Genomic DNA, 9,802 nt, shown 5'->3' on the forward strand with positions numbered 1-9,802 from the left:
TATATATATATATATATATATATATATACACACCCATATATATATATATATATATATATATATCCATATATATATATATCCATATACACACACATATACATATATGTGTATATATGTATATATATATATATATATATATATATATATATATATATATATATACATATATACATACATACATACATACATACCTAGAGGTAAATCCTACTTACAGCTTGCTGTTTATCCTTCAGATCTTTTTCAATGCACAGTCACATATACGTTTTAAATAGAAATGAGATCATACTGTACATACTGTTCTGTAACTTGCCTTTCTTCTCTTCACGGTGGAATATGTGCTGGCACATTTTCCATGTAAATTTCTACAGCTCCATTTCATTTCTTGTATCTGCTGTTGAGAATTGGAGCATGCACTCAGCCTATACTTTTAATTTATCCAGTCCTGAGGGTGGAGATGTAGATTGTTTCTAGCCTCTTGCTGGCAGGAATAATAAGGCAGGGGCCATTCTTGGGTAGACATCTTGGGGCACAAGCACTAGTGTGCCTGTCGGATAATCTCCTACATGAGGTATGGTTAGATCTAGGAGTCTGCACATTTTCAGGTCTTGATAGACACTGTCAGAATGCCCCTGGTCCCTCTTTGGACAGCTCCTGATGTACTCAATGTCCACCATCGGGTTCAGTAACATTAAGAGAAATTTACACAAGGAATACATGTGGTCGTTAATATGATGTAAAATCTTTAATGCCATGGAGAAATTTCCAGGGTAGATTATTGTTTATTTATTTAAATTTCAGTCATTCTGTGTAAAAATCATGTAGGCTGATTGTCCCAAGTCAACACAGAAACGTTCAAAGAACACATTCAATGTCTTGTGGCCTCTTCAAATCTGCCTCCCCAGGTGTACCCACTGTTAGCATCATGTTGTTTCCTTCACTTATAAAAACATGTATGTGCATGCTATTCTTTTCACAAAAATGGGATCATACTAGGCATATTATCCTATAACTTTCTTTTGGCCTTAAGCAATATATGTTGGAAACGTTCTGAAGGCGATGCATACTTATAGCTCCACCCTTTTTTTCAACTAGCTGTGGAGTGCTGCATGATGTGGATGCACTGTCATTTACGCACATTCCCAACATTCTCCTACTGAACAGTATTTAGCTGGTTTACAACTACTTCTTTTCTACTAGAAACAATACTGCAATAAACATCCTTACATACCAATACGTACATCTTTATGTGGCGATACTCTGTTCTCTCAGATAATTATTTGTATGATCCCATTTTTGTTAATATCTACCTGGATGTATCTATCTATCATCCATGTATCTGTGTACCTATCCTACCTATCCTATCCCTAATTATTAGCAGGTAAATAGTAGTTGATGTGATTTTTATTTAATTTTGCTTTTCTGTTTACCAATATTCTACACAACCATGTATTTCTTTTGTGATCAGAGATAGGAATGCTAAATATCACTTAAAAAAGAAAGAAAGAGGGGCACCTGGGTGGCTCAGTCGATTGAACATCCAACTCTTGATTTGGCTCAGGTCATGACCCCAGGGTCATGGGATTGAGCCCTACATAGGGCTCAGTACTGAGCTTGGGGCCTGTTTAATATTCTCTCTCTCCCTCTGCCTCTCTGCCCTGCTTGCACTTTCTCTCTCTAAAATAAAAATAACAATAAATAAAATAAAGTAAAAAAGAAAGAAAAAAATTCTTCCTAGCATCAAGCTGAAATTTTCCTCCTGGTGTTTGCCTACCTTTGGCTCTCACAGAATAGCAACACTCAGCCCTCAGTTGTGTCTGACATGTTGCAGTTTGAAGAGTGTTCAGTCCCTAAGAGCCAGTAAATGGTGGAGTCCGAATCCAGCTTTTCTCCTTCTTCTTCCCCTTCTTCTCCTCCTCCTTGTCCTCCTCCTCCTCCTTCTTCTCCTTCTTCTGGGCCTGAGTGGGGGAGGGGCAGAGAGCGAGGCAGACAGACTCCCACAACCCTGGGATAACTTCCTGAGCCAAAATCAAGAGTCTGATGCTCAACTGACTGAGCCACCCAGGTGCCCCCAGAATCCAGCTGCTCTAATTGACTCTAGGAGAAAAACTGGGCTTTTCCCAGTTCACCTGATCATCTGACCAGCTCTACTATTTTCTTTGTGGGAACCCCTTCAGAATTGTAAAGGCACCTCTCATTCCTCTAGAATGAGGTTCTTTCAGCCTTTCTTCAAAGGACAGGATTCTGGGCTCTCAGCATTCTGACATCTTCCTCTGTTGGCTTCTTACCAAGTCAACAATGTCCCCCTTAAAGTATAACTCTTAGAACTGAACCCAGTTGGTGACAAAGCTGGACTTTCACCTCCCTTTCCCAGATTCTCCTCTTCCATTAATATGACCTCACACTGAATTAATGTTTCTGGCAGCCACATCACTTTGTTGCCCAGTATCAGTCTACTAGGTCCTCCCCACCTCTTTGTGTGCAGTTGGTTTCTTGACCCTCAGGGTAGGACTTCACATTTGTTTCTTGTTTATTTTTTTCTTGTTAGATCTAGCTAGTTGTTCTGATCTTGTGATAAGTTATCTGGATCCTGATTCTATACATAATAGATAATGGGCATTTTTTAACGCATTGTCCAAGATCCATCTCTCTTCCTGACGGCATCCTAACTTCCTTTGAGGAAACTGTTTTTTCCCCCATGGGCACTCTTAAGGGGAAGGTAGTTCTAGGGGCCCACTACAGAAGCTGAGGGGTCCAAATCCCTCCTGTCATTGCTTCCTGTGAACTCTCTGGTGAGATTTCTTTGGAGACGTTGAGATTCCTTCAGCAGGTTCAGAGCTGGCCTGGTTCTCTTCCTCAGTTTCCCCCGAGTAGGACTACCCATTCATCCCTGCAGTCTTGCTGGCCTTATAGTGCCCAATCCTACAATCCACATAAGACCAGCCAGCTGCTCCCTGAGTGCTCTCTTTGGAGGCAGGAGCCCCAATCTCATTGTTTCCAAACCATCTATTGGTAGGGGATTTGAGATTCTACACAAAGGCAAGTGAGATTATGATCCCTTTGGCCAGAGGCCAAGATGTAAGCTGATTCTATGGAAAGGGGAGACTGGCTGGGGGTGGAGATAAGTATAAATGGGGAACATGGGGAGCACAGGTATGGGTGGGGAGTATCCTGGTTCCAAAAGGAGCTGTCAGCATCATCCTGGAGATTCTGGAATGGCAGGGATAGGTGGGGGATGATTCAAGTATCTGGGAGATGGTTAATAGCTCCATTTGTGAAGCACTTAATTGGCCATGAAGACCTTATTACACGTGTTATTCTTTTTAAGTCCTTACAAGAACCTATGTATTATTATGCTCTCCGTTTTACAGCTGGCAAGCTGAAACTCAAGAGAGCTTAAGTAATTTGTTCAAAGTCACACAGCACATAAGAGACCAAGCTATAAGTCTGACTTTAGAACCAGTGCTCTTATTTTTTTAAAAATGTTTTTAATGTTTATTTATTTTTGACAGAGAGAGAGAGAGACAGAGCATGAGCGGGGTAGGGGCAGAGAGAGAGGGAGACATAGAATTTGAGCAGGCTCCAGGCTCTAAGCTGTCAGCACAGAGCCTGATGCGGGGCTCGAACTCACAAACTGTGAGATCATGACCTGAGCCGAAGTCGGACGCTTAACCGACTGAGCCACCCAGGCACCCCCTTTTTTTTTTTCTATTTGACATTTATTTATTTTGAGAGAGAGAGAGTGAGAGCATGTGTGTATGCATGAGTGGGGGAAGGGGCAGAGAGAGGAGGGAGAGAGACACGGGACTCGAACCATGAGATCATGACCTAAGCCAAAATCAAGAGACGGATGCTTAATTGACTGAGCCATGCAGGCGCCCCTAGAACCAGTGCTCTTAATACTGATGGCACCATCCTATCCCTGAGGAAGTACCTCAGAGAGGTAGATGGGAGGGAGACGAACATCCCAGCCCTTCCAAGTGGCCCTGCTGTGTTAGGCTATGAAAATAGACTCCAGTACATCTCTTTTGAAGGATCTTCAACAAAGTTGGGAGTTGTTGGGAGCAGCCACTGAAAAGTACCTTAGAGGCTCCTAAGGAAGGGGAGAGAGGAGGAAAAGGCAAAGGTGATGTGGCTGGCAATGATGAAGTCTCCTGCTTAGACAATGTCCAGGACAGTTGGCTGGCATTTTCATTCTGGCTGGTCACTCTGGCAGGCACCAGCAAAAAGACAGAACAGGTGGGAGAAGGTGCAGCCAGATGAACCTTCTCTGTGCTGTAAACTCGGAGGGTTGGGTGGAGAGTTACACTCCTTCACAGAATTTGCCAAATTAAGCCACAAGGGTTTCTGGAGTCTTAACTCATTCTTTTTCAGATTTTAGCCTCCAGCGATATCAGTTGAGTGAAACTTTTAAAAGATATTTTTGGTGTGAATAAATATGATAATCTGGTATACACTTTAAAACCACTGTTTCCTAGCCCATTCCCTCTCACTTCCAATTCCTGTCAACTCTTTCTGATATTTCTGATTATTTCTTACTTTTTAAAAAAATTTTTTTAATGTTTATTTATTTTTGAGAGAGAGACAGAGAGACAGAGCATGAGCAGGGAAGGGGCAGAGAGAGAGAGAGAGAGAGAGAGAGAGAGAGAGAGAGAAGAGAGACACAGAATCCAAAGCAGGCTTAAGGCTCTGAGCTGTCAGCCACAGAGCTCCACATAGGGCTCGAACTCATGAACCATGAGATCATGACCTGAGCCAAAGTCGTGCACTTAACTGACTGAGCCACCCAGACGGCCCTCTTCTGGTTTTTATATCTATTATCTAAGTGCCAGACTTGTACTGCTCATGTTATTTTTTTTTTCAGATTTAGACTTTCATCTATTGATTACCACTAAGGAATATGAAGATTTAGCTTTCCACATTTCTACGTTTTTCTGTACTGCTTTTGTTAATGTCATTATTCTTCTGCATTTACAATACTAGAACCATGAAACAATGAATCAAGCTGACTCAAGAAGTGTACTGTGATTACAATTCCTTTGTTAGATGTTGTTTTCCAGGGGTAATGCTTGTTTTTTTGTTTGTTTAAAAATATGCATCTATGCATTTATCACTAGTTTAGTCTCCTTAATCTTTTCTTGAAGTGAAAAACAATCTGAAGATTTGATTTCCCATCGAGATAGGAATACTTTACTTTTTTAAATGTTTATTTATTCTTGAGAGAGACAGAGCACGAGTAGGGGAGGGGCAGAAGAGGGAGGGAGACACAGAATCCGAAGCAGTCTCCAGGTTCTGAACTGTCAGCACAGAGCTGGACATGGGAACTGTGAGATCATGACCTGAGCCGAAGTCAGGCACTTAACTGACTGAGCCACCCAGGCGCCCCTAGATAGGAATACTTTAAAAAAGACTCACAGGGGTGCCTGGGTGGTTCAGTTGGTTGAGCGGCTGGCTTTGGCTCAGGTCATGATCTCTCGATTTGTGAGTTCGATCCCGTGTTGGGCTCTGTGCTGACAGCTCAGAGCCCGGAGCCTGCTTCAGATTCTGTGTCTCCCTCTCTCTCTGCCCCTCCCCTGCTCGTGCTCTGTCTCTCTCTCAAAAACAATAAACATGAAAAAAAAATTTTTTTAAAGACTCACAGAATTCTACAGAACAAATAAGTGGCTTGAAAAATGGATGAGGAGGGGCACCTATTTAAAAGAGAGTTAAAAGAAAAAAAATAAGAGTTATGAGACACAGCAATCAAATGCTACATGGGGGCCTTTTGGGGATCCTCATTCAAACCAATTGTACAAAGACATTTTAAGATAACAGGAAATTTGAACACGATTGGGCTTTAGGACATACTAAAGAATGTCTAATTAGGTAAGATAATGGTACTGTGGGTTATATTTAAAAAATTCCTTATCTGTTAGACATCCTTACTAAAATATATATTTTCTAACATTTATATATTTATTTTGAGAGACAGAGAGAAAGAGCAAGTAGCGGAGAGGCAGAGAGAGAAGGAGAGAGAGAATCCCAAGCGGGCTCCACACTAAGTGCAGAGCCTGATGCAGGGCTTGATCCCACAACCATGAGATCATTACCTGAGCCAAAATCAAGAGTCAGATGCTTAACAGACTAAGCCACGCAGGCACTCCACTTACTAAAATATTTATGTGTGAAATATGGGATTTACTTTTAAAACATTCCAGAAAAGAAAAATGGGTTTGGGAGATACATGAAAGATTGGCAAAATATTGACACTTAGTAAAACACGGTGATAGGTACATCATTATGTGTTCTTCCCTCTTTTGGATATGTTTGAAATTTTCCATAATAAAAAATTAAAAATGATAAAGAAATTCACAAAGAAATGGGAGAAAGGAAAGGTAGTACAGGGCTGGCATTTTGTGAGCTGACTGCAAAAATGAAACGTTTTGCTTACTGGGGACTAGCCCATCTTGGAGGAGCATGGATACATAACCCAGATTTCTGAACCCTGCTGGTCTTCCCAGGCCAGTTCCAGTGAGGCAGAGCCAAGAGACCTGGAAGGGAGGTGGGCAGGTAGATCAGGGTGAGAGCTAGGTCAGCAGGAGGGGTGGCAGGGCTGGGGGTGAAAGCACCTAAGAAGCTCAGGAACACACCAGCTGTCCCAAGACCCTCTGCAGCCAGACTCCGTCTGCAGTCAGTATAGTCTACACGAGGCTCTCATAGCCACGGTCACGAGAGATCTTGATGTCTGTGGCCAAGGACTAATGACCCCTGCCCACCTTAACAGCTTTAATGGGATATCACTCACATGTGCAAAATTTACCTATTGAAGGTGTACTATTTGGTGGTTTTTGTATATTCACAAAGTTGTGCCACTGTCACCACTTTCCATTTTAGAACACTTTCATTCCCTGAAAAGAAACCTGTACCCATTAGCAGTCACTTCCCATTCCCCTCCCCCAGGCCCTGGCAACCACTAATCTATGTTCTGTCTCCATGGACAGGACATAAAACACAGGATCATAAATGCGGTTTTTTTGTGATTGGCTTCTTTCTTTAGTGTGTTTCAAGGTTCACCCATGTTGTAGGCTGTATTAGCATTTCATTCTTTTTTTATCGCTGTATAAATTCCACTGTATGGATGTACCATATTTTATTTATTTATCTATTTATTTGGACATTTGGATTGTTTCTCCTTTGTAGCTATTATAAATAATGCTGCTATGAACATTCATATGTGAGTTTTCATGTGGATGTGTGTTCTCACTTCTCTTGGGTACAGAGTGGAATTCCTAGGTCATATGGAAACCTTATGTTATGCATAACCTTTTGAGGAACTGCCAGACTATTATCCCAAGGGGCTACACCATATGATCTGCTTTTGACACATGGGGAGACTGAGGCCCAGAGAAGGCAAATGTCCTATGCAAAGCTACACAGAACTCTAAGTGCAAGAAAGCAGGAGCCAATCATGTAAATGGCCCCAGTCCCTGCCCATTCTCACCCTGCCACGCCCTCACCCACTGTTACCCTCTCCATTCCTTGCCAGCCAGCAGCAAATCCCTTCACACCAGTCCCTCCCAAAGGCTCCCTGCTATCACGTCAGGATCGAGTTCACCTCTGAGGGATGATTTACAAGCTGCCATCTGGCCCCATCCTGCCTCATCTCATCTTTTTTTTAAAGCTACTGTATTGAAACCTAACTCACACACCAGACTCTTCACTCATTTAAAGGGTCTAACCCAATGCTCTCACATCTTTTTATTCTCTACCCTTCAGGGCCACACAGGCCTTGTTCTGGTTTTGTGAAAATGCCATCACCTTTGCTTTCAGGATCTTGCACACCGTCTCCTCTGTCTGAGATAGTCTTTCCTTAAGTATTTCCCTGGTTCTGTATATATTTCCTGTGATCCTTCATATCTTGGGATGATACTTATGCTGGAAAGCCTTTCCTGACCACCCAGGCTGGATGGATGGCCTGCAGGACATTCCCACAGTGTCCCTTGGATCACGCTATCATGGCATTGACACATCAGTCTGAACTCTTAAGGTCTGGGAGTGTGGCTTGTTCACATGCAGCGTCTGGCAGATGGTCAGTGAACAAGTGAATAGAAAGATCTGAAAATATGTAACACGACACTGAGCATATTGTAGAAGTCCCATAAACGTTTGCAGACTTTACTGCTTACCAGGACAAGGGCAATACCTCCTTCTGGTAACATTCCAGACAGTTTGTGTGATTAACAGGTAAAAATTATTATTTTTTCTTGTCTGGTGCCCTTGCCACTTTCTTCTGGCAACAGTACCCCAGTTTTCCTCTAAGGAATCACCTCTTTCCCACCTTTGGTCTTTATAGTTTAGGTGGGGCTAAATAGTCCCTAGAATTTACACATGACCTACATCAGGTCAATTACCTGACTTACTGGAAATTTTCAGAAAGGAGTGTTTTCTTTTCACTAAGCTCGTGTCTCCTTAAGAAGACAGCCTGCCTCAGACTAGAAGCAGAGTTGAGAAAGCAATGCAGTCATAATGACATCATTTGAGAACCTGGATCCAGCTATACCTGAAGCCAATTGACCAGTGGACATTCTGCCATTTACATTCCTTTTAAAAAAATTGCTTAAGCCAAGTTGAGTTTCTATAACTTGCAGCTGCAGCATTTCTCACACAGTAACCCTCCATGTCGTTCACTTATATACCCACCCATCATACCCCTTTTGACCAAATAGAAGAACCACACAGGTTTTTGCCCCCAAATGTAGGTTTACCTACTATTCTCAAATCTAAGTCATGATTATTTTTCTGTGTTGTGTTGTATCTCTGACTGTCCATATTAAGACTTCTGTGTGTGGTACTTTCCACACCATGATCAGTAAAAGGACACTTCAGATTGTCTTAAATGATTCTAGGTGTTAAGTCCAGGTTGATGGAAAGGTTAGGTGCTCATTTAGTAGCCTGGCCCAAACTGAACTCCAGGAAACACACACGATGAGCACTGTATGCTGAACTAGTGTGCTGATTCTGAGAAGAGCCTGATAAAACGAACAACGGTTTTTCCTTTGACTACCTGCTGCCAAGGACATGTGCATTTATCATCAACATGAGGGGTCAGAAAGAGCTCACATGTTTTATCCACCCAACTTTGCTACAGGGAAAAAGATAAACTTTGTGTGGGTGGAGGCAAAATGAAATGTTCAGAGATTCCTCATGGGAATGAGGGTGACATCACTCAGTCATCAAGTACTGCTTGTATTCCAACACAACCTGCCCTTTTCGGTACATACTATACCACACCCCACTTGTTCAGGGTCCAGCAAATTGTGGACGTTTTTTTAAAAACAGGTTTTCTTTTTAAGTTTATTTTGAGAGAGAGACAGTGCAAATGGGGTAGGACAGAGAGAGGCGCAGGGCTTGAACTCACAAACTAGGAGATTATGACTTGAGCCGAAATCAAGTCAGACGCTCAACTGACTGCGCCACTCAGGCTCCCCAATTGTGGACATTTTAATCTGTGGGCCTTTGCTGGTTCTATCCTGTCTGCTTGGAATGCGCTTCTACATTGCAGAACTCTTTTGAGACCGAGGTCAAAGGTTAGCTCCCCCTGTGGACCCCTGCTCCTTTAACATTGTGTTTAAGCAGCTATTTTAAATATCTTTAAAGGTCAGATTTTCTTAGCGTAGGTCTGTAGGTCACTATGACTAGGCTTTGGACTAGGTTCCTGGAGTTGTCTGGGAACTCTGTGCGTCTGTGCCTGTGTGCATTACTCTGGAGGGGGGAAGGTCAGAACCACCAATTTCTTATGTGTCTCTCCGATGAGTTCCTTGAGGGC

The sequence above is a fragment of the Panthera leo genome, chromosome A2, assembly GCF_018350215.1.
Source record: "Panthera leo isolate Ple1 chromosome A2, P.leo_Ple1_pat1.1, whole genome shotgun sequence".
Classification (NCBI taxonomy): Eukaryota; Metazoa; Chordata; class Mammalia; order Carnivora; family Felidae; genus Panthera; species Panthera leo.